This window comes from Leptodactylus fuscus, chromosome 1, assembly GCF_031893055.1.
Source record: "Leptodactylus fuscus isolate aLepFus1 chromosome 1, aLepFus1.hap2, whole genome shotgun sequence".
Taxonomy (NCBI): domain Eukaryota; kingdom Metazoa; phylum Chordata; class Amphibia; order Anura; family Leptodactylidae; genus Leptodactylus; species Leptodactylus fuscus.
In genome coordinates this window covers 204,913,179-204,937,907 of record NC_134265.1, presented here as the reverse complement: position 1 = coordinate 204,937,907, position 24,729 = coordinate 204,913,179, and the positions used below count along the sequence as shown (strand labels likewise).

The window sequence follows — 24,729 nt, the reverse complement described above, 5'->3', positions numbered from 1 at the left end:
TACCACTGGGGTAGGAAATCCCCTCTTTTTTTCTACGGGCTTATCATCCAGGGCTGGGCCAAACAAAAATTTTCCATCACACAGGAGGTTACATACTCTAGTCTTAGAGGCTACATCTCCCGCCCAGTTTTTTTTTAACCAGATTGCCCATGTAACAAAATTAGCCAAGATCACAGAGCGGGCAGATAGTCTCACTGCATCAGCCAAGGTGTCCACCAGGAAATCTGGAGCGTTGCGAAAGGTAGGAAGAGCATTTAACACCTGAGGAAGGGGGGGGGGGGTTGTTATTGAGCTGGAACTCTAGTTCCTCCAACTATATCATAAGGGGCCTAGCCATAAAAGTTGCTGCTATGTTTGGCTTCAAGGAGGCCCCTGCCGACTCCACCCCCAACAAAAACCTATTATGATCGTATCAATTGCAACCATACCAGACTGTTACCACTTTAAAACTCAAGATTTTTTTTTAAATTCAAATTCGCAAAAATGTTTATTTTTCTACAAATGTAAGGTAAATGGTTATATATATATATATATATATATATATATATATATATATATATATATATATATATATACATACATATATATACACACACACACACACACACACACACACACAAAAAACACCTTTTAAACCACTATAGTTCTTGCTTCTATTATGTAATGAGTGTATGTGCTGTCAGAAAGGATGACTGATGAAGAAAATCCCTTCAAGGTTGGGGCCCCCACATTGCAAAAACACAGCATTTTACATTACCTGCAAAGTGGATGGGATTCTGGCTAATCTCATCCTCACATTGGAGAAAAAAAAATTCCACAGCGGAAAAAGTTGTCAATGTTTCCATAGGTATAAACCTATGGAATCACTGGCCTTTCCATATAGGTAGAATAGGTGCAGAGGAAGAAAAACAGTGTGTTAAAAAAAAATAAAAATACTGTGCATCTCTGCCACAGTCTTATCCACACTGATTCGCTACATCGCGTGTTAGCCTAGGGCAGTGATGGTGAACCTTTAGAGACCGAGTGCCCAAACTGCAACCCAAAAAATTATCACAAAGTGCAAACATAGCAATTTAACTTTAATACTGTGCGGATCCACAATTGCAGACAGTTACGGACCTGCAAAATATAGGGCTTTCAATAATACAAACAACATTGTACTGAAATGTAAAGCTCTCTGCATTTAGTACTTTTGAACAACTAATGTTTACTATTTACATAGGATCTGTTTTATAGTGACCGTACAATATTACAGCTTGTAGTAATATCATGTCTGCTATAAAAAAAGTAAATAAATTAAAAAAAAAAAAAAAAACCCGCTGTGTGATATAGTGAGGGGACCATGACAGTATTATATGCTCCACAGTGGGCCCCAGACAGTATTTTATGTTCCACGGCAGCCCCCCCCCCCCCCTCCTACAGTATTATATGCTCCACAGTAGGCCCAGCACATAGCATTATACGCTCCATAGTAGCTCCTCCCAGTATTATATGCTTCACAGTGGCACACACACACACGACTTACTTCATTGCGCCTGCATCAGGGCAGAGGTCACACTCTGCAGTCATTGTAGGCTGCGACTGCACTACACTGGCAGCTTTCAGCCGTTTGTGCACTTCGCACATACAACCGAAAGCAACTAATCTCTCATCAACAGGAAATCCCTGTTAATAAGCGATCCGGGTGACCGCACGCGTCCCAGCATGGAGTGCTCTGCGTGCCCTCTCTGCCACGCGTGCCATAGGTTCACATCACAGGCCTAGGCCTACTTTCTAGCAGTGTTATTTATTATACATTACAAATACTTGCCATTTTGAAGCACTTCTCATGTATTTATTCACAGCCAGATGCATAACAGTTAGGATTTTTATTAAATGATTCACATATATCTGAAGGACATTTACAAAATTGGTTCTCTGAACAGTTTATGCAACTATGGTGATTGACTGCAGTGTCTCATGGAGGTTTATTGTAGCATGTCTCACTGGTAAAATCACTTCAGAATGGTGTCTTCTTGGGCTGTAGTGAAAAAAAATTAAAGTTTTATTTGGTTATCGTTCTCTATTTTTATACCACTTAAATTATGCACCACTCCTACTAGTATCAAAACTAATATATATTTGAGCAGGGTAATTTCCTACTTGGACAGCTGTATCTAAAAAGAGACCCTGAGAAGGATGGAGGGGAGATAACAGTTTGCTACAACAGTACACAGTCTTGAACTACCGTATTTTCCGGACTATAAGGCGCACATAAAAACCTACGATTTCCTCAGAAATCGTAAGTGCGGCTTATAGTCCGGTGCGGCTTATATATGGATGGAAGCGGCGGCAAAGTCTGCGTGCCGCTTCCATACATACATAAAAGGCACCGTAAGGGTGCATTCACACTACAGAACGCCGGCGTGTATCACAGCCGTACACGCCGGCGTTACAGCAGGGCTGCCGGACACTTCCTATTCATTTCTATGGGAGCCGACATGCGAGCGCTCCCCATAGAAATGAATGGAAAAAAGCAGTCCATTCATTTCTATGGGGAGCGCTCGCATGTCGGCTCCCATAGAAATGAATAGGAAGTGTCCGGCAGCCCTGCTGTCACGCTGAAACAGAACGTGAAACTTACCGAGCGGTGCAGGGCGGGCGGGCGGGCGGGCATTCAAGCCTCCTCTTCCTCCGATGTTCCGTCCTTCTCCTCCGGCACTCGCTGATAATGGCCGGGGCGCATGCGCAATATCATAATGCTTCTACTACTGCGCATGCGCCCAGGCCATTATCAGCGAGCATGATTTTGCTGATAGAGCCCCTCCTCGCCTGCCGAGCGCTTCCAATAGAAGCGGCTGGCACGCGGGGGGTTAAGCGGCCGCTGGCAAAGTCTGCCTGCTGCCGCTTTCAAGAACATATAATGCGCACCGGTAGCGGCTTATAGTCCGGTGCGCCTTATATATGAACCGAGACGGACTATAAGGCGCTCATGGGCAATGCGGCTTATAGTCCAGTGCGCCTTATAGTCTGTAAAATACGGTAGAATGAAACACTTATACCTTATTTTTTTAATAAAAATAAATGCTAGCTCTATGAAGTAATAGTAAATGTGGAAAATCATCAAGCACAAGACTGTCAGAGGAAATTAATGCAAAGACTGTCCTGATGTCATTGGACTAAATGTTTATATCAGAAATGCCTTACAAACGCAGCTGGCACATAACACCCTTTAGGCTTCCAGCACATGACAGTGTGCAATGTACGGGTCAGTAAAAACAGCACAGAACACACACAGATTGGTATCAGTATGTCACTCATGGTTTTCATTAACCCATACATTGAAAATGTATTGACAGAGCCGCAAGTACAGACAGGTATAGAAACTACTCCATATTTTGTGGCTCTTTAATTTGGCCAGGAAATATATGGGTGCGTACTTTTATCAGCAATGCAGATAAAATGCATGGTCATGTGCATGAGGCCTTACCCCACTAGACGAATCTGGCAGAATTCTAGCAAATCCCATCAACACACTGCAGAAAAATAAGCGTAGTGGAAACTTTATTATTTCCAAAAACTGTTGTTTTTTTGGAAATTGCAGCATGTCATTTATACCTATGGAAACGCTGGTGGTTTCGCTATAGGTATAATTAAAGTATAAAGTTCTTCTGTGGATTTTCTGTGAAAACCGATGTAATTCCGCCACGGTTTTCTGCAGTGCTTTTTACTGCAGCCCGCTAAGTGGGGCCTTATCCTAAAGGTGCAGGACTTGATAGGATAGATCAAGTCAACATTCTTGGTGGTCCGATACCTGAGACACACAGAACAGCTGTTAGACCTAGGAACGCCACTCCCTGAGCAGAGAATCCGCTTCACAGGCCATGTGACGTGACTTAGTCACATGGCCTGATAGCAGCTCAAACAAACTGGATGGGACTTTTTTCTGCAATGTGCAGATGGGATTATCCAGAATACCATTCACTTTGACATTTACCCAGGGATTGCAGCTGAAAGAGCCTGTAAGAGGACTGTGGTGTTGAGGCACCCTTTTAACAAAAAACATTAAGACACACCTGCCAATTCTCTTGCAATGCGAGCAGCTTCCTCCTGCTTCTTTTTCTCCTCTGCTTCTATCCGCCTGTCTTCTTCAGCAATTGGCTTTAAATATGCTGGATAATTATGGAAGAAAACATATCACTCACAGTTTACAGAACGGTTATTCCAGTACTACTAAAATATATTTGATGTATGGTGATGTACATTATACATAGTACGTTATATAGTAACATGTTGTAAGTGGTGTAGCAGTCAAAATCAAAGTTAATTTTGGATTGAAAAGGTATCAACTGTGCCTTCAAAATACAATTCTAAAAATCATACATGTGGGGCTCACAATCTTTTTTTTCCATGTTCCAATGTTTTTGAGCGATTCATCTACCCAAACACTGTCCTATGTTTGACCTCGACTCTTTAATGTCATTTCCTATACATAACATGAAAATCAACAAGGATAACCAACGTGATTTTGTTCATGGCGGTTACTTTGGTTTAGTGATTACAATATTTGTGAGGTTCTACCTGCAGTTTCATTTGGACCGAACACAAAGTTGGAGCTGCTATTATACTCTGAGGACTGTGATTGGGCTTCAGCAGTCCCTGACATAAGTGAGAAGCGCTGAAAACAGCCTCTCTGCTGGCGATTGTGTCTCCTGCATCTAAATTCCAGGCATCCGCAGTCTGCTCTGCCATCGTGCTTCAGGCACAGCCAACTGCGTATGTCTGCGGCCATTTTCTTGTGGCTGCTTATATGAGCGTACTGTGCATGCCCCCAGTGCTGTTTGAGCGTAGGGGAACACCCCCAGTACTGCAAGAAAACTCATTTGCATAGCGAAGAATACCAGGAATATCTAACAAATGGCAGCACGGAGAAGACTTCTAAAGGTAGCAGAAGAATAGCCTTTCTTAAGCTATTCCTACGTATTAGTAGTAAAATATGGGATTCTAATGACAGAATCCCTTTAATGTTCCTGGGACCTCGGCACTACAGCACTGTACTATTACAGTTCTGAGTTTTAACTTTACGATCAGAGCAACATAATAGTACAGCACAGAGCAGGAAGGGGCTAAACTCCAAGTGTCTTATGTTGCAGTAATTTTATGATCAACCAATCTGCATCCCAGATCAACTACTATAAAATTGTTTTACACAAGCCCGCGGGCCTATAGAAACATATCGACCCCTAAAGAGGTCTGTTGTACTTGTCCATCTAGGCTTGTGCTTTTATCTTTACCAGGTTGCCTTCTGAAATACAGCAAAACTGTAGAAAATGGTCCTCTGTTATAAATGATATAAGTGGTTCAGTGCAGAATCTGCTTTTATTTAACTTATTAATGATCTAGACCATGGGATTACTAGCACTGTCTCTATTTTTGCAGATGACACCAAGCTATGTAGTACAGTGTAGTCTATAGAGGATGTGCATAGTGTCCAAGCCATCTTAGACAAACTTGTCCAAACTTGGTAAATGAGGTTCAATTTAGATAAATAAAAAGTTATGAATGTGGTTAAAATAATCCACGTGACGCTAGGTTCACACCTGCGTTTGGGGTCTCCGTTCTATGGTTTCCGTCTTCTGCATGACAGAAGACGGAAACCATAGACCGGGTCCGGCCATGCGCGGCGGTGAGCGTTTTAGGCTCTCCGTCGCGAAACCGGATTTATTTATCCAGACACAGAGTACTGCATGTCCGACTGTGTCCGGATTATAAAACCCCGTTTCGCGGCGGAGAGCGCAAAACGCTCACTGCCGCGCACGGCCGGGCAGCTTTCTCACCCATTCAAATGAATGGGTGAGAAAGTCTCCTGCAGGTTTCCGTCTCCTGCCTGTGTTTTAGGCAGGAAACGGAAACCTAAGTACGGAGACCGGGCTGCAGATGTGAACGAGCCCTTACACATGTCCTAGGGGGAGTAAAGCTGGGAGAGTCACTGGTAGAGAGGGACCTGGGTGCACCTTTTGACCATCGATCAAATAACAGCATGCAATGTCAATCAGCTGCTTCTAAGGCCAGCAGAATTCTGTCATGCATCAAAAGGGGTATGGACTCACAGTATATGGATGTAATATAACCACTTTGTAAATCAATGGTGCGACACCATTAGATCATAGAAAGGATTTCCTACAGTTGGAAAGGATTCAATGAAGGGCCATTGATATGGGTATGGAAGATCTCAGTTATGAGGAGAGATTAAGGACCACACAACGGCCCGCAGCACACACAAAAAAAAAAAAAAAAAAAATGCTGCGGGAAACGCATCATGGGTTTTCCTGCAGCACTTTTCACAGAAAGTTTATAGAGGTTTCTTCTGTGGACTTTGTTTCAATTATACCTATAGGAAAACAACAACTGGCATTTCTATAGTAATTAACATTCTGTGATTATTTTATTGTACTGTGGCGAAGGAATTTGCTAAATTTCAACAAACATGGGGAAACTGTGTTCCCCAAAAAGACAAAAAAGCGCGCTGTTTGTTTAAAGAGGGCCTTTCATGTCTTCGGGCACATGTGGTTTTATATTAATTCAGCACACTGTCGGCTTTTCCGTTATGTGCTCCAGAGCAAGAGATATAGGTGCATTTACCGATACCTCCTTACTGTCAGAACAGCGTTTCTGACAGTCTAGCCGGGCTGTGAGGAGTGCCCCTCCTGACAGTACTATCCGTAGCTCTGTATTGTCAGAGGTGGCGTTCCTTATCACCTAGCCGTGACACTGAGCTAGCTGTGAGGAACGCCTCCCAGTACTAGTCTATGGACGGAGGGGAGAGACGTTCCTCACAGCTCAGCGTCACGGCTGGGCGGTAAGGATCTCCACCTCTAACACTATAGAGCCATGGACAGTACTGTCAGGAGGGGCATTCCTCACAGCCCAACTAGACTGTCAAATGCCCATCTGACAGTGAAGAGGTATTGGTAAATGCACCTATATCTCTTTCCGAGGCACATAACGGGAAAGCCAACAGTACGCTGAATTCAATGCACTGTTGGCTTTCTAGTGGTATATAAAACCGTGTGTGCCCAAGGATATGAAAGGTCCTCTTTAATCCTGTTTTTTTTTTTTTTTTTTTTTTTTTTTTTTTTTTTTAAGTCTCCAAAGCAGACAAGGCTTCTTTACTGTAACAACTGTAAATCTGTGGAATAAACTATCCCAGAAGCTTTTCACAGCTGACAACTTCAAAAGTAGCTTACACACCTTTTACAGCAAAAGCATTCAAACCTATGAACCTATAACCTTTTCTTTCACTCATCCTTTCAGTCATGCTGTTTTCCATCCCCTGGTTGAAATTTATGAACATAAAAGTCTTTTTTCTTCAACCATATGACGGAACTACTGTTTTCTAAAGAATGACAGATTAAATCAGAAAATAAATACTTACAGGAACGTGCACTTCCATATCCAATCCCAAGCACCAGTGCAGAGTACCTGGCAAACTAAAAGACATAAACAAAGCATTAGGAGTTTGACTTTAATTTGGAGATCATATCCAATCATTCAATGAACTGGTTTATGCATTTCACAAGTACATCTGCATAATTTTTAATTCTCCTTCTTTCAACTCTTATGATGTTAGACTGTTTGAATTGAACTAGGAACTAAATACTACATGTAAATCACCTGAAGTTTAAAGAATATAATTTAAAGATTATACTGTACATGTCTAGGTTAAAGAGAACCTGTCACCATAAAAATGCAGTCTAATCTAAGAAGGCAGAGTCCATTAATAGATAATAAGAACTTGAATTGGTTGAGGTGGTGAAAGATCCTCTTTAAAAGGACTGTACCACCCCCAAATTTTCTTCTCAACCACTTTTACGTTGTTCTCTGCAGAAAAAAAAATTAACTATTTTTCCATGAGAAGTTCATGTACCTGGAGTGCAGCTGGGCCTTCCACAAAACCCATTTTTGCCAGAGGTCTCTAGGTTACAGTACTGGGTAAGCGGCCATTTTCTCGTGGCCTGTGGGCATGCGCAGTCTGCTCTGCCCGAGGCCTAGAAGTCTGAGAACCTGCGCCGGATGAAGAGGACGTTCCTGACGAAGATGGAGGTAGCGCTGGAGAGAGTTCTCTGGCAGCATTGGGGACGCACCTAATTTGCATACCGACTAGAACCGAGATTCCTACGGAACGGCAGCGCGGAGAAGACAACAAAAGGTAGGAGACGAATAGCCTTTCTTAAGGCTATTCCGACGTGCTACTAAGTAAAAAAAAGTGTGTTTGTATGATAGGATCCCTTTAAAGGGTCTTCTGAAATCAAATTGATTCTTTTTGGCTACTGATGTTCACAGGATAGGTCATCAGTATAGGGTCGGGGGGAGGTCGACATCCAGAACCCATGCAGATGTCGTACGGTCATGGCTGCTGGGGGATTTAGGTAGTCACTGTCTGACTTTGCTACACAGTTTCATAACTATGGTACATGGGGCATGGTTGAACTACAGATGTTCACAGACAAGTAAAGCTGGTGCTCCAAGTATGAGAGGCTGCATTATAAAGCACTGATCAGATAGAACATACTCCGGGCCAAGCAGCGGTGCATCACCCAGCAGACAAAAGCTCCTGGGCCAACCAACTATAAAAGATTATTTATAGTACTGGTCTCCTAATGTTGGGAAGAATTAGCTCATACCCCAAAGCTAAGGCTCCTAGACCCGGCTGCCACTGCACTTACCAATACGGTCACCTCACCATCTACTAGCTGTCAAATGAAGCTGCATCAGGGGCTGCAATGTCCCTTCTCAATATGAGCACACTGTGTCCTCACCAGACCAGGCCGCAACCTGAATGTCACCTTCACTGACCTTCCAAGCAGGACAACAGCTTTGAGCGATCACCACGCCAAAGCCCCAATTCTTCAGCCCAGTACTGTTCGGCCCCCTCACAAGCACTCACCTTGATAAGCGGAGACACTTGTACCGGTGGAACCATCTTGTCTCCTCCAAGTGACACTGTGAGCTAGGCTGAGAGAGGAGGCGGGCTGTAAGTTCGTGCGTCTGACGTCACCGGAAGTACTCTGTACGTCGCGTTACATCGTTGCTCCTCCTCCTACGCTTGACGTTGTTGGGGCTGGCGGTTGTTTGCCACTAATAAGGACGGCGTCCGGTCACGTGTTGCCTTTCTTATGCGCCGCTCCTTTATGAATTTCACTCAGTTCTAGACTCGAGTGGTTCACGCTATTGACACGCTACTGTTAGGTAGACCGCTTAGTACATAGCAGAGCGGAGCAGATATCACCGGTTTATCTGCACATGAGAGGATATGTTCTAGCCTGGCAAGTCTGTGAATACATTGTGGTAATAAATGGTGACTGGTGAAAGGTATCGCTCTAGATATCAGAATGGTGGCATCTATAGTGTCTTCTGAACATAATGTGAAATGAATGGAAGCAACAGGCCACAAAATAGTGGAAACTACAGCCGCTGTGCTCAGATGTGTCTATGCTGCTATTACTATCTATACCCTCACCACTACTATTAGGCTTGTGCTAATGGCAGTGTTACAGCTCTGTGCAGGAGCTATGTCTGTATTACCAAAACCCAAGAGTGGATGCCAGCCTCAGAGCAATTAGTTTTGATGTTTCGGCTTTCATCAGACTCTACAAACATATAATACAGTGCATACATGTGCAAAAACATGTACAAGTATACAAATAAAATTACTTGGAAAGATTACATAGTAGAAGCATATAATACAAGAACCATTCATCACTCAATATGTCAGTAATATAGACAGGATGAATGAGGGAAAATATCCTAATTAGAGATGAGTGAACGCCGTTCGATCGAATAGGTATTTGATTGAATATCATTGCGTTCAATGTACTCATTCACAATCGAATACCAGGCCGCATACGCAGTAAAATTTTTTATCCCCTCCCACCTTCCCTGGCGCGTTTTTTGCACCAATAACTGCAGGGTAGGTGGGAAGGCAACTACGACAACGGAGGCAGTGAAAAAAAAATTGAAAAAACCCATTGGCTGCCGAAAACATGTGACCTCCCATTTATAAGAACGGCCGCCGCCCTATTCGCCATTTTTGCGGTCAGACATAAGGAGAGAAAGACATCTGCTGAGGGTTAGATAGCGATTAGCTTCAAATAGGCAGGCAAGAACTAAAGAAGAAAACCAACAGCTCTTCTCAGATCTATACACTGTAGGGGCATCAGTCCAGCTTTCCCCGGACTTTGGAAAACAGGGATACAGAACAGTTACAACTTCATATATAGCGGAGAAACAGCTTACATTTTTGGCTGTCCACACACAGAATAACCAGAATCCACAGCAGTGACTAGTTCATATACAGCAGAAAAAAGCCTTGAATTTTTGGAAAAAGCCTTGAAATTTGGGGGGGCCTGAAACATAGCAGCAATCCACAGCAATTACAAGTTCATATAGCTGGAAAAAGCCTTGAATTTTTTTGGGGGGCCTGAAACATAGCAGCAATCCACAGCAATTACAAGTTCATATAGAGCTGGTAAAAGCCGTGAATTTTGGGGGGCCTGAAACATAGCAGCAATCCACAGCAATTACAAGTTCATATAGCTGGAGAAAGCCTTGAATTTTATTTTTTTTTTGGGGGGGCCTGAAACATAGCATCAATCCACAGCAATTACAAGTTCATATGGCTGGAAAAAGCCTTAAATTTTAGGGGGCCTGAAAAATAGCCAGAATCCACAGCAGTGACTAGTTCATATAGAGCTAGAGAAATCCTTGAATTTTGCGGGGGCCTGAAACAGCAGCAATCCACAGCAATTACAAGTTCATATAGCTGGAAAAAGCCTTGAATTTTTTTTTGGGGGGGCCTGAAAAATAACAGCAATCTACAGAGTGCATCAGCCAAGGTGTCCACCAGGAAATCTGGAGCGTTGCGAAAGGTAGGAAGAGCATTTAACACCTGAGGAAGGGGGGGGGGGGGTTGTTATTGAGCTGGAACTCTAGTTCCTCCAACTATATCATAAGGGGCCTAGCCATAAAAGTTGCTGCTATGTTTGGCTTCAAGGAGGCCCCTGCCGACTCCACCCCCAACAAAAACCTATTATGATCGTATCAATTGCAACCATACCAGACTGTTACCACTTTAAAACTCAAGATTTTTTTTTAAATTCAAATTCGCAAAAATGTTTATTTTTCTACAAATGTAAGGTAAATGGTTATATATATATATATATATATATATATATATACATACATACACACACACAAAAAAACACCTTTTAAACCACTATAGTTCTTGCTTCTATTATGTAATGAGTGTATGTGCTGTCAGAAAGGATGACTGATGAAGAAAATCCCTTCAAGGTTGGGGCCCCCACATTGCAAAAACACAGCATTTTACATTACCTGCAAAGTGGATGGGATTCTGGCTAATCTCATCCTCACATTGGAGAAAAAAAAATTCCACAGCGGAAAAAGTTGTCAATGTTTCCATAGGTATAAACCTATGGAATCACTGGCCTTTCCATATAGGTAGAATAGGTGCAGAGGAAGAAAAACAGTGTGTTAAAAAAAAATAAAAATACTGTGCATCTCTGCCACAGTCTTATCCACACTGATTCGCTACATCGCGTGTTAGCCTAGGGCAGTGATGGTGAACCTTTAGAGACCGAGTGCCCAAACTGCAACCCAAAAAATTATCACAAAGTGCAAACATAGCAATTTAACTTTAATACTGTGCGGATCCACAATTGCAGACAGTTACGGACCTGCAAAATATAGGGCTTTCAATAATACAAACAACATTGTACTGAAATGTAAAGCTCTCTGCATTTAGTACTTTTGAACAACTAATGTTTACTATTTACATAGGATCTGTTTTATAGTGACCGTACAATATTACAGCTTGTAGTAATATCATGTCTGCTATAAAAAAAGTAAATAAATTAAAAAAAAAAAAAAAAAACCCGCTGTGTGATATAGTGAGGGGACCATGACAGTATTATATGCTCCACAGTGGGCCCCAGACAGTATTTTATGTTCCACGGCAGCCCCCCCCCCTCCTACAGTATTATATGCTCCACAGTAGGCCCAGCACATAGCATTATACGCTCCATAGTAGCTCCTCCCAGTATTATATGCTTCACAGTGGCACACACACACGACTTACTTCATTGCGCCTGCATCAGGGCAGAGGTCACACTCTGCAGTCATTGTAGGCTGCGACTGCACTACACTGGCAGCTTTCAGCCGTTTGTGCACTTCGCACATACAACCGAAAGCAACTAATCTCTCATCAACAGGAAATCCCTGTTAATAAGCGATCCGGGTGACCGCACGCGTCCCAGCATGGAGTGCTCTGCGTGCCCTCTCTGCCACGCGTGCCATAGGTTCACATCACAGGCCTAGGCCTACTTTCTAGCAGTGTTATTTATTATACATTACAAATACTTGCCATTTTGAAGCACTTCTCATGTATTTATTCACAGCCAGATGCATAACAGTTAGGATTTTTATTAAATGATTCACATATATCTGAAGGACATTTACAAAATTGGTTCTCTGAACAGTTTATGCAACTATGGTGATTGACTGCAGTGTCTCATGGAGGTTTATTGTAGCATGTCTCACTGGTAAAATCACTTCAGAATGGTGTCTTCTTGGGCTGTAGTGAAAAAAAATTAAAGTTTTATTTGGTTATCGTTCTCTATTTTTATACCACTTAAATTATGCACCACTCCTACTAGTATCAAAACTAATATATATTTGAGCAGGGTAATTTCCTACTTGGACAGCTGTATCTAAAAAGAGACCCTGAGAAGGATGGAGGGGAGATAACAGTTTGCTACAACAGTACACAGTCTTGAACTACCGTATTTTCCGGACTATAAGGCGCACATAAAAACCTACGATTTCCTCAGAAATCGTAAGTGCGGCTTATAGTCCGGTGCGGCTTATATATGGATGGAAGCGGCGGCAAAGTCTTGGCTGGATCGGACTTTCATTTTGTGCAAAAAGTGGTCAAGACAGCAATCCCTCAGCTAATTCTGTTACACCGTCCATTGCCAACTGCAGCACTGAAGTTACCATCTATGGGAGTGGTTAAAAATCTTTCTCTGCATTTAGCCAGGCTCGATGCTATGGTAGCTGGCTTCAGTTGGTTGCTCCAGGGTTCTCTTACTGCTAATTGCCAAGGGGACTCGGATGTGTTTTTCAGTACTGAGGACACCACCTCTGAGATCCCAAAGGAAGTTGACAAGAGATGTGTAGTGCAGAAAAAAAGATGAGAAAATAAGTGTAGGCTGTAGAGCACAGAGGGATCGGAGAGGACAGAGCTGGGGTCGGCCAGGTATTCCCACAACATGCGCCTATACTTGTCCCTCCTGGTGACACTAGGCCCCTCAGTGGCGGTAATTTGGCCAGGGGGGGGGGGGGGGGCATTAACGTGTCCCAGACCTAGGAATAAGTCTTGCAACAGGGTAGTTTTGCATGCCTTTGCCTCTAGCCACTGTTTTTGCTGCTTAGATTGCCTCCACATCTATACTGCTTTCGCCCCTAGACATCACCACAGTCTATGCCTCTGCTTCTAGCCACCTTTTTTGCTGCTTAGCTTGCCTCCACATCTATACTGCTTTACCCGCTAGACATCACCCCTGTCCATGTCGGGTCGGTGGCCTCGTCATCCACCAACTCCTCTTCCAATTGCTCACTGTCCCCTTACTGCAAACCGCACATAACCACAACTCGGGCCTGGTCTGCATTGTACCCTGCACCCTGTTTAACGCAGCTGCCATATCCGGAATTGTGATGAGCGCATGCTAATGTTTTATGTCCAGTGGAAAGGATGGGATAGGATTTCACATAAGTCTGCCACTCATGGTGCAGAAACTGAGTGAGCTGACTTTGATGAACCCTTGGGTTTTGGAGATGGAACTCCATCAAAGGTCTCTGCTGCTCACACACCCTGCTCAATACATGGTATCTAGGGTTTCAGCGTGTGGGGACGTTGCACAACAGCCAGTGTTCGGGCAGATGGAGGCGTTGCTGTTGTGTTTTGAGGCTAGCAGCAGCTCCTGTACACTTGCGAAAGTGGGCGCACAAGCACCACACTTTCACCAGTAGCTCGTGTATATTTGGGTATGTTTTCAAAAAACGTTGCACCACTAAGTTAGACGTGGGCCAGGCATGGAACGTGTTGGAGGCTGGCAAGCTCCAGAGCCGCTACCAGGTTCCTGCCGTTATCACACAAGACAAACATGCCTGGCCCCAAGTGTAGCAGGGAAAAACACATCGTCATCTCAGCCAGGATGGCATCCCTGACCTCGGAGGCAGTGTGCTGTCTGTCCCCCAAGCTGATGAGCTTCAGCACGGCCTGCTGACATCTCCCCACGCCAGTAGCTGGGGTCGATTCAACGGCGGAGGAGGAGGGTGGTGTTTCAGCACTCCTGCCAGGAATATTGGGTGGGGAGACAAAGCAGGCCGCCAAAGAATCTTGTGTCTTGCTTGAAGAAGAGACCATCTTAGTCTGACTGCTGGTTGCTTGTGCTGCAGCATGTGGAGCTGGGTCTGTCAGCCTTGTGATGAATTCCTCATTCTGGATCCCATTACTTTCAACAGTCTCTAAAGTCTTTTGACACTTTGAATTTTGTTCAATTCCAAAGGACTCTGTGTTTAGATTTGGCTCAGTCGCAGCTCCAGAACATGCCTTGGAAGGCAAGATTTCCTTTAGTGGCTCCATCTCAGCAGGATGATAATGATGAAGCTTTGTTAAATCTGGTGTCGGAAGGGAAAGTGGTTTCTGATCTACATCTAAAGTACTGGAGCATGTTTTTTGGACATTACCCTGTAGGGGTAATGTAGAGTCCGATATTAGAGGACCATTACCGGTAGTAGTGGTTGCAGCCAATTCTCCACCTTTGCGGCCCTATAAATAAAAGTTACCCCCAGGACTTGATGCCAAAATGTTATCAATTTCACAATCAAAATCAAGGTCAATGTTTGCGTCTTCAGTCCAATCCACTGCATCAATCCCACACAATGAGAGTGATGGTTCTGGAACCACCGTTTTAGGGGCTAAGAATTTTAAAGGGGCTAACACTCTGCTGGTGCAAGGCTCAACACACCCAAAGGGCCTAAAACTCTGCTGGTAAGAGGCTGAAGTCACCTCAAGGGCCTCAATCTCTGCTGGTAGCTCAGCTTAAGGGCCTGTAACTTAATATGGAAGGGCTCATGTTAAGGGCTAGAAAAGTGAATTTTGGAAGGTCTTACCACATCACACACACACACACATCCACAATGACAGTTCAGGGTGGATACTGATGGATTTCCCATTGCCTATTCCATCTGTGGTTGTCATGGGCAACGTGATTTAAAGGGGTGCTTGTTAATGTTTGTTGAGCTTAAATTTTGGTTTGTGTCCATCCATTTGGGGAGTAAAGAAGGTTTCCGTGTATTTTCCCACTTTGATAGAGGTTTTTTTGAATGTGGAAAGTGTGTAGTTGTTAGGCTGTGATAGTGGGGTAATACAGGGACTTGGGCTTGTTAGATGCCCCCAGGCATGCTTCTCCTGCTGTCCCAGTTGCATTCCAGAGGTGTTGTCATTTGCTGAGGTGTGATAGTGAACTTGGTGACCCTCCTGAGTCAAATGGTGGGATCCCCTGAAACAAAGCATTTTCTCCCATAGACTATAATGGGGTTCGATATTCGTTCGAATATTGAGCGGCTATTCGAAACGAATAACGAACATCGAATATTTTACTGTTCGCTCATCTCTAATTCTAACACAAAGTCCTAAATCCTACAAGTATAAAGACAAAACATCACAATTCTAAGAGATAAATAGCTAGGTATAGCAAATCTGAAATAGTGCATGTGCTATAGAAAACAAAAAAAATATATAGATAATCAAATGTATATAAAGTACACGGTAAATATAGGTAACTGAGTCATTAAAGTCATATGGAGACTATTCAAGGTAGAAAAATATCCTGTCATTGTAATAGGACATTACAGAATTTCTTATTGATGGGATATCACTAATTTAAATTCAAGATGTATATATCTGTATCTATTCCTTGCTGTTTGTTTATGAAAAAATCATGCATTTCCTAGTTCCTATATGGTCAATAGGGATAGAGATTAGGGCCCCTTACCCCCACCCAAAGGTGATATAAAATTGTATGTTACACACTGTTAGCTTTAGCTGGGAATATGAATAGATGTCGGTGTCTAACAATCATTGGATGTCATCAAACGGAATGGTTGTATATTAATGCATAATATACTATGGGGCTCCCCATTTCATCATGTGAACACCTCTTCTACATTTGTAATGCTTGTAACTGTAGCAAAGTATTATCTCTTAAGTATTATCTCGCAGTAGCCATAGTAGAAGCTGTATGCTACTGCGCATGCGCCCAGGCCATTTTTTTTTTATCAATGTCAGTTCGCGAGCGCCAGAGGAAGACGGGACCCAAGGACATCGCAGGATGAGGAGGCGTGGATGAAGAAGAAGACACACCCTGAATGCCCGCCCATCGTGCACGATGCGTAAGTAGATCACATTCTTTTTCAGGGTATTATTTTAAAACGGGGGGGGGGAGGGGGGTGGTGGTGGTGGATGGTTTAATATAACATTTACGGTGCCTGAATAGCCTTTTTAACCCCTTAACGCTAAATCACATACATGTACGTCAGGGAATGTGGTTAGTTCCCGCATTCCCACGTGCATGTACGTGATGGAGATCTCACGGGCTCAGAAGCAGAGCCTGTGCGATCTCCATGGGAGGCCGCTGGATCCGACAGCCAAGCTTCCCCTGTAGCAGCTGTTTAACCCTTAAGATGCCATGATCCATAGTGATCATGGCACCCTAGGGGTTTGGCCGGCTATAAAGCACGCTGCCGGCTGCATAAGGAGTCTGTGTAATGTAATTTACAGCTACACGCTGCTCCTTAATCCCTCCCCCCATCGGAGCGAGCTCCGATGGGGGGAGGGTTAACCCCTTGGATGCCGGGACGAGAGGAAGCTAGTCTATGCATCTGCATAGCTAGCTTCCTCTATAGACTGCAATACACGTGTATTGCAAGTCTATAGTTAGTATAGAACCAGCGATCCTCTCTGATCGCTGGTTCTAGTGTGCTTACAGCACAAATAAAAAAAAAAATGTAAAAAAGGTTTTTTTAAAAAAATAATAAAGTGTATAAAACAAACAAAACAAACAGTTATAAAACCCCACAAACTCCCTTTTTCTATACAAAATGAATTACATAAAAAAACCCAAAATATTAATTAAAACAATGCATGTTTGGTATTGCCATGTCCGTAACCACCTGTACAATAAAAGTGAAACAATATTTAACCTACTCAGTGAACGTCGGGGGAAAAAAACTGAAAAAAAAAAGACAAAAATAAAGTTTTTAGCACATTTTGCCTTACAAAAAATGCTAAAAAAAAGTGATCAAAAAGTCATACATCCCTCAAAACAGTACCAGTGGAAAGCACAGGATGTCCCACAAAAAATAAGCCCTCAACCAACACTGTAAACCGAAAAATAAAAACATTACACATCTCAGAAGATGGTGATGCAAAAATCATTGATTTATGTCCCCAAATGTGTTTTGTTCTGTAGAATTACTAACACATAAAAATATAATATAAATGAGGTATCGCCGTAATCGTACCGACCCGCAGAATAAAAGTCACATGTTACTTTTACTGTATGCTGCATGGCGAAAAATTTAAAAGGTAAAATGCAATGCCAGAATTGCTGTTTTTTGTTTTTGTTTTTTTTTAAATCCACCAAGAAAGAGGTAATAAAATTTATTCTATAAATTGTAGGCACCCAATAATGGTGTCATTACAAATACATCTCATTCCGCAAACAACAAGCCCTTATATGACCACATCACCAGAAAATTAAGAAAAATATAGCATCTAGCAATGTGAAGACAAAAAAAAAAATCACTAAATCACCAATCATTAGAACACAACTGGCTGTGGCAGGAAGGGAATATATAAACTGTGTGAGTGTATATCAGGGGACACCCCAGATTTACAGCTTGCAAGGCAAGACACCAGAGGTGACCCCCAAAGTGACCCGCAGAGTGACTCCCCCAATCATAGGAGCTACTGGGACATAGTAGGGAATTTGGTGTCTGCAATGTTCTCCGCACAGCTTACATATTCACTTTTCACCATCCGCTGTGCATTCCCGCCTGCAATACTAATACTCACTACACCCATTGGTAAATTCTTTCAGGGGTGCAGCTTTCAAAATGGGTAACTCTTTGGGAATTCTACTTTTCTGGTACCTTACAGGCTCATGACAAACATGACATGGCGTCCATATTCCAAACATCTAAATCTCCAAAAGCCAAATAGCGCTCTTTCCATTCCAAGCCCCGCCATGTTCCCATACAGCAGATTATGGCCACATATGGGGTATTGCCGTGTTCAGGAGAAATTGTGTAACAAACTGTGGGGGGCTTTTTCTCCTTTAACCCCTTGTGAAATGGAAAACTTTGGGGATAAAGGGACATTTTAGTAATTTTTCATTGACACATTCCAATGTTAGTGAAATCTGTGAAACTGCCGTAGGGTGAAAATGCTCACTACACCCCTTGTTGAATTCTGTGAGGGGTGTAGTTTCTAAAATGGGGTCACTTTTGGGGGATTTCCATTGTTTTGGTACTCTAGGAGCTCTGCAAATGAGACATGGCGCATTAAAACTATTCCAGCAAAATCTGCTTTTCAAACTCCCTGTGTCACTCCTTCCCTTCCATGCACTGCCATGTGCCCAAAAATCAGTTTACACCCACATGTGGGGTATTTCTGTGCACGGGACAAATTGCGTGATAAACTGTCAGATGCATTTTCTAGTTTAACCCTTTGTGAACGTGATAATTTTAGGTCTAAATGAATGTATTAGTGAAAAAAATGAAATGTCTAAAATTCACCTCCATATTTTTATTCTTATGAAAAGCTGAAAGGGTTAACAAACATCCCAAATGCTCTTTTGAATAATTTGAGGGGTGCAGTTTTGAAAATGGGGTGATTTGGGGGTGTTTCTATTATATAGGCCTTTATAATTCCTTTCAGAACTGAAGCGGTCCCTAAAAAATGAGTTTGGAGAATTTTCTTGTAAATCTGGAAAATCTCTGTTACACTTGTAAGCCTTGTAACGTCCAAAATAAATTAAAATACAATCAAAAGATGATGCCAATATAAAGCAGAGATATGGGAGATAATATTTATTCATGTATTTGGGTGATATGCCTGAAAAACAGAGAATTTCACATTTTGAAAATTGCAATTTTTTCCAAATTTCCATCAAATTTCCTATTTTTTTTAACCCCTTAGCGACCCTTGACGTAACTGTACGTCATGGGTCGTATGGGGATGTATAGAGCGAGCTCACAGGCTGAGCTCGCTCCATACACGGCAGATGCCGGCTGTATAATACAGCCAGGACCTGCCAATAACAGCAGCGGTCGGTGCCCGAGCCGATCGCTGCTGTTAACCCTTTACACACTGCGGTCAAACGCGACCACAGCGTGTAAACAGCGCAGGCGGCATGGGCGCCGCCATGTTTCCCCGATCGCCGCCCTCCTGAACGTCACATGAGGGCGGTGATCGGTTGCTATGACAGCCGGAAGCCTATTGAAGGCTTCCAGGCTTGTCTCTGCCCGAGATCTATTAGACGATGCCAGAGGCATCGTCTAATAGAAGTGCTGGGATTCTGCTATTCAAGCAGTACTGTAGTATTGCAGTGAATAGTATGAGCGATCAGACCCCCTAGGTTTCAAGGTACCTAAGGGGTCTGATCATAAATGTAACAGAAGAAAAAAAAAAGTTTTTAAAAGTATTAAAAAAATAAAAAAAATATAAAAGTTCAAATCACCCCCCTTTCCCTAGATTAGCTATAAAAGTAATTAAAGAACATTAAACATAAACATATTAGGTATCCCCGCGCTCCAAAATGCCCGAACTATTAGAATATTAAAACATTTATCCCGTACTGCGAACGGCGTAGCGGCAAAAAAAATAAAAACAGCCAAAAAGCGTTTTTTTCAACACTTTGCCTCCTATAAAAAATTGAATAAAAAGTGATCAAACCATCAGATCTTTCCCCAAATGGTATCAATAGAAACGTCATCTTGTCCCGCATAAAAAGACACCACAACCAGCTCCATACATGGAAATATGAAAAAGTTACAGGTGTTAGAACATGATGACACAAATTTTTTTTTCTATTTTGCAAAGTTTATCATTTTTTTAAAAGTATCAAAACATTTCAAATACTATATAAATTTGGTATCACCGCGTTCGTACTGACACGTAGAACACAGGTAACATGTCATTTGTACCAAACAGTGAACGCTGTAAAAATTAAACCCATAAGAAAATGGCGCAAATGCATTTTTTCTCCAATTGCACCTCATTCTGAATTTTTTTCCAGCTTCCCAGTACATTGCACAGCATATTGAATGATGCCATTACAAAGTACAATTTGTCCCGCAAACAATAAGCCATCATGTGACTCTGTGAACTGAAAAATGAAAAAGTTATGGCTCTTGAAATGTGAGGAGGGAAAAACGAAAATGCGAAACCAAAAAATGGCCTGGTCCTTAAGGGGTTAATAAGTAAATACAAAAATATTGATTAATGTTTACCACTAACATGATGTATAATATGTTACGAGAAAAAAAATCTCAAAATCACTTGTGTAAGTTAAAGCGTCTCAAAGTTATTGCCATTTAAAGTGACACATGTCAATTTTGAAAAAATAGGCCTGGTCTTTAACATACTTTTGGGCTGTGTCCTTAAGGGGTTAAAAGCTATTCACGCATATGTGGGGCTCTATCAGCATGATTTTGCTGATAGAGCCCCTTTAACATTAGAGTATAGGGTAATTAGATTAGTCCCATGTGGAAAGTAATACAGTGTATCTATCGTTAGCTGGAAACCTTATAGGCCATCCTGGGCAGAGTTAACGTCATGTATCATTTTGCATTGTTCAGACAGTTATTTTGTACTAAGTATACTATCGAGTTGTTAAGTTATTTTCACTAAGTGTAGGATGTATATGTCCTACGGAGTCCATAGAAGAGTGTTTCTAATAGTGCCCAGGAAATGCTTCAACCAGTTTTTTGGTTAGGAAACTGACTCAAATTCCTCCTCCTAAAAACACCTCACCATAGGACTTTTTGGAGGAGGAATTTGAGTCAGTCTCCTGACCAAATAACTCCTTGTGAACGTAGCCTAAGGCAAACACGTGTCAGAGTGAGGCGCTTGAAAACAGATCCCATAGACTTCAATGGGTGCCGGCTTACGCGCGCTACTGATTGAAGTCAGTGGGATCTGCTTTGAAGCGCCTCACTCTGACACATGTTTACATGTCTAAATGAGTGGCGCATTACTCCATGAGAACGGAGCCTAAATGTTTTGTCCAGCATCAGCAAAGTGTGCCTCACTGAGACAAGACCTACACTGTCTACAAGATGGTGTGTGCTGCATAAAGCTGGTGGTTTTTCATCCCAAGAGTTGAGGAGGAGTTTTTATCTTACCCTAGGCACTTTTTGAATTATATCCACCATCTTTAGTGAAAGTTTAATGGCATTGTGTTGAATTATGACCTCATTTCACAAGGCATGTAGCTTCCACTTGTGGCGAACCTGCAAAAGGTAGTGTGTTATTTTCAGTAGCTCACAGTGTGACCAATTTCAGTTAGGAACTCCAGCACGGATTACATCAGACTTCATCGTGACAAGGTGTGATAAAGAATTGCATTTGTAAAACTCTCACTACAAAGTATTTGGAATTGACGTCATCTGACAAGATTTCCAGCTGTAGGAATCACACGCAAATTACATCCACTACTGCAAAAAGACCACCGTCTAAAATCCAAATTTCCAGACCCCCCTCTCCTGTGCTATAGACAGCCACCAAACCTCCATAGCCTGGATATCTTCCACTTTACGGATCCAATATAAGAGAGATGGTGGAGTGGAAGACTTCCATAGCGCTGGGATGCAAGCCCGAGCCACATTGACCAGATGCCTCAAAGAAGATCTCTGATAAGCCCAAAGGGAGAAGTCAGAGAGGTGAAGAAGGTAGAAGGCAGGTGTTTTAGGGGGGTAACCTGATAGATCTTATAGTTAGTCGTGTACCCCATCCTAGAAGTCCCTCAGCTCCGTGCACTCCCAAAAAGATTTGTAGCAGTATCCCCTCATCTGTACCAAAGTGCCAGCACCACGAGGAGGTAGATGGGAAAATCTTATGCAGTTTAGATAGGACATGATACCATCTAGTTAGGAATTTGTAACCTGCTTTTTGGTATCTGCTAGCAATGGAACTCCTGTGAGCAAGTTTGAGAATCCTGGAACATTGATTGTCTGAAAACACAAAGTGCAGATCAGTCTCCCACTTCATCAGGAAGGTAGGTTTGTGACCCGGAGAAGGGTGCAACCAGCAGAAAGTAAGAGTCCGAGAGGAAGTACCTGACCATGGCAGATCCAGAACAGGCTCTCTGGAACTGTGTGAGGGATCGTTCAAATTTTGGGGAGTCAGGAAATGAAGAGAGGAAGTGAATGAGCTGAAGGACTCTCCATAGACTCAGTGGAGGGAGATCCGATGCATTAGGTCTCTCTAAGACAACCCAGTTTCCAGCAGAGCAGAACAGAGCAGCACTGTCAGCAGGGCCTGGGAGAGAGACCAGCAGGGAAGGCCAGATTACCCAGTATTGGAAACATCAGGGATGGGGAGGGAGAGATCGGTTCTCTAAGGAATAGGGTTTTACAGGCTTGAAGTGTAGGCCCAATAGTGGGATGTGATCTCGGGGCCACAGTGGGCTGTGAGTCCAGCCAGGGGGGCAAGTGGAGAGGAGTACCCAAGAAGGCATGTTGTAAGGGGACCCACTGCTTGAAGGGGAGATGATGGCACCAATTAAGGCCTCGTAGTACCTACGAGGATCAGGGAGACCCAAGCTGCCTGCCTGGAAGTATAAGAGCGAGCCAGTCTTGCCGGTTTACCTCACCAGATGAAATTAGTCAAATCACTGTATAGTAGTTTAAAGAAGCCAGCCAGGAGCTGAATCGGAAGAGCTTGGAAAAGATAGAGCAGGCAGCGCAAGACATTCATTTTATAAATGGCACAGAGCCCAAACCAGGTCTAGGTTCCCTTGGACCAACGTTTCAGGTCCGACCTGATTACATGAAGGAGAAGTAGGTGGTTCCTCGAGAATAACACTCCCAGGTCCCGAGAAATCCACACCCTCAAATATCTGACGGCATCATTCGACCATTTAAATTGGAAGTAGGACTCCGAAACATTTCCTGGTTACATTAGGGACACCTAGGAAATTCTCAAGGTGTTTAGTGCGTTTCAGTGGAGGGGGGAGTATGATTGGTTAGCCTGTGATATAACATCTTCATATTCATCTATATCTCACAGTATAGCGATACAGGCATTATCAGATCACTTGTTCAGGTATTCCAACTTCTCTCCAGATTTATGTGAATATATCGTTACTGTGGTCAATTAACTTCTCAGTCAGAATTACTTCATGTTCAATGGTAAATATTTCCTCCAAATATGTGGAGATCAAAGCATCTACTGATTCAAGTGACTTAAGGGGTGTAGGTGTTTCACAGTATTTAAGTACTTTTATATATGTTCTAGGCAAAGGGGGGAATTTGAACCAAAGCGACAGGGATGGTTAATGCCTGGATTCACTAGCGATGGGTGTCTGCTGTATAAAACAGCAGACACCCAGCGGCTATGGCAACCGCCCAGCTCCTGAGTGGCGGCCATGTTTAAACACCCGGCATCCGCCGAACTAGTATGCGGATGTCAGGAAGGGGTTAAAGAGGACCTTTCACGTTCTCATAGATGTTTGGTATTATATACTGCTAGAAAGCAGTCAGTTCTCTAAATTCAGCGGTACTGTCCACTTTTTTCCCGGTATGCGCTCTGGTACTGGAAATATCGTTCTCAGTTTCGGTACCAATATCCACCGTCAGTTAGACGGGCCTTACAGCCTAGCGTCATCACTGGGAAAAAGCCCCCCCCCCCTTTTCGACAGTACAAGATTAATATTATGGGGGCCTTCCTCACAGCCCAGTGATGATGCTGGTATATCATACCGCACATTGAGGAAGTGAAAGGTCCTCTAAGTATTCAGATCTTTGATTGCTTAGTTGAAGCTGCTCTGGCAGAAATTACAGCCTCACGTCTTCTAGTGTATGATGGCACAAGCTTTGCAGACCTAGATTAGTGATCTTCTGTTATTCTTCAAATCTCAAGCTCTGTCATGTTGGATGGATATTGTCAATTGACCAGTCAATCTTCTGTCACTCCCAACATATGCTTTTGGCGTCAAGACAGGGCTTAGGATGGGCTACTCAAGGACATTCACATATCCAGATTTATAATGCACATTAATTAGTAACTATAGGAAAACAGATCGATAGTACTTTTTTTTTTTTTTTTTTTTTTTTACTTTATACCATAAGTCTGTGATGGCAAACCTAAGGCACGTGTCAGAGAGAGCACACAGAGCCCTCTCTGCTGGCACACACGCCATCGTCCACTAACGGGGAATCCGGTACAGGATTTCCTGTTAGTGAGCGATCGCCGTCAGTGTAAGCCGCGGGTCCATGTGACTACGGCCCTACACTGACTGCAGAGTGTGACTTCTTCCCACAAGTCATCAGCGCCTGTAGTCAGAAGAAGGAGAAAGCCCGGCTGCTCTTCATGGGACTTTA

The 24,729-nt window shown here is 42.9% G+C and overlaps 1 long non-coding RNA gene across 1 annotated transcript; it reads right to left on the bottom strand.

The window, feature by feature from the left end:
• Nucleotides 1–1,853: 1,853 nt before the first annotated feature.
• On the bottom strand, nt 1,854–9,042 carry LOC142194998 (uncharacterized). The gene is made up of 4 exons (XR_012715059.1): nt 8,927–9,042; nt 7,415–7,469; nt 4,056–4,151; nt 1,854–2,020 (listed from the first exon to the last, which is right to left on the bottom strand). It is a non-coding gene; the product is annotated as an uncharacterized LOC142194998 (long non-coding RNA).
• Nucleotides 9,043–24,729: the final 15,687 nt, after the last annotated feature.